Genomic DNA, 1819 nt, shown 5'->3' with positions numbered 1-1819 from the left:
AAGAGCTTTTATGTTCAGAAGGTTCGGGGGATTCCTTCGTTGCACACGATCGAAACCAATGGGTTGTCGTATCTTGGGAGAGGAGCGCAATCAAATTTTACTACGAGTGCAGTGGGCCATTTTCTCTCTAAGGATAACGTTTACGCGCTTCAACCCAGGTTATATCTTTCTTCCCTTAATTTATTTTTTCGTTTATTGTATGTTATAATGCATTATTCATGTGCGGTCAATTAAATTTATTTTATTATTTAATTCAAGATTGTGCATCTTCTTCGTATTTATTTTTTTTTATTTTATTTTCTAACATAAAATACTTAGGAGATATAAATTTGATCCAATAATTAAAAAAGATGAAGAAAAAAAGAGAAAAAATATCACGAATTTAAATTATTTCAACTAATATTTCTAAAAAAATTAACATTTTTCAAAAAAATAAATCCAGAGCACTTTGAAAGTTAAAAGTAACACCCTGAAGTCTGAACGCATAATCTAAATTTATAATGTCATAACGTGCCAAATAAGACGCAAGCCTGCTTGAAATAATTTAACATAAAATGAAAATGTTACTTATATTCCAACAAATTAATAAAAGAATAATCTAAATATAATCAACAACGTGAAGAGGGTGTTGATATTCGATCTGCGGATGAACTTTGCAAGGCAAGCATATCGCGTGAGTTCCGCGCAAGCTTTTTGGTTTCCTCTTCTTTGCATAGCCACGTACGTAGCTCGGTTAACACGATGGGATTCCACTTTATGCAGTCATCGCGACGACTCAAAGTAAACGTTTGAGTTAGCACTAATAGAGAAAAAAAGTTATATATTAATATTACTTTTTTCTCTCATACCTAATTATATGACTCTTTAAAAAAATAATTTTTATATTAAATTTATTAATTATTTATATTATTAATTTTAAAATTATTCTTTTCTTTTTATCCACTTATTGTTCATTAATGTTTTAAGAAAAATAACTAAGTAAGAATATATAGAAAAAAATTAATGTATCTAAAAATTAAAAAATGATCTTACAAAAAGGGACAAATAATTTTTAAAAAAAATTATAATTAAAGATAAAAAAGAATATCAACTTTTTATATAATCATCTAATTATAAGTATTAAAGTACTCTATTTATAAGCCTCATGTGTCTTTGTGCTGACCCCATATCCACATTTAACTCTCGCTTGTCATTAATTTCCATTTATTTTTCGTTGACATTTTTTTTCTCAAGAAACAAATGGAGCTAGTGATGAGTTCATGTTTGATGAATTTGGCTGGAAAATAAAATTAAGAGGAAGAGAGAGAGAAATACAGCAACTAAATTCTGCGAAGAAATTTATTCAGTGAAGCCAGTAGCTAGGTAGCTAAATTGCTTTGCTTGCACTTTAGTTCACGATCTATCTTTTCGCACTAGATCTTACTTTTGTAATAAAAAAAATTGATAGAAACAAAAAGATGAATGACTAACGAGTCTAACATCCCTTTTAAAATAGCAAAAAAAAAAATAGATTCTTCTACGTGATAGTCTTTATATAGTTTTAACTTTTAACAAGAAGGTCGTCACTAAAATTATTTTATAGCTAGTTTATGCATCTACATGTATTATTTATGAAATAATATATAAATAAATTGAGGAATATTTACATAGAAATTGAAGAAGAATATTGAATATAGGCAGCAGATATGTATTAGCCATATATTAAATCAATGGGTTTTTGAACTTATCATGATATGTCAGGTTACGTGGATTTTATATTATTTATCGATAAATATTAATTTGTTAGTTTTTTTTATTAGTGGGGGAATTAAACTTATCA

This window comes from Glycine max, chromosome 10 (assembly GCF_000004515.6).
Source record: "Glycine max cultivar Williams 82 chromosome 10, Glycine_max_v4.0, whole genome shotgun sequence".
In the NCBI taxonomy this organism is placed as follows: Eukaryota; Viridiplantae; Streptophyta; class Magnoliopsida; order Fabales; family Fabaceae; genus Glycine; species Glycine max.
This window is presented reverse-complemented; position numbering follows the sequence as displayed.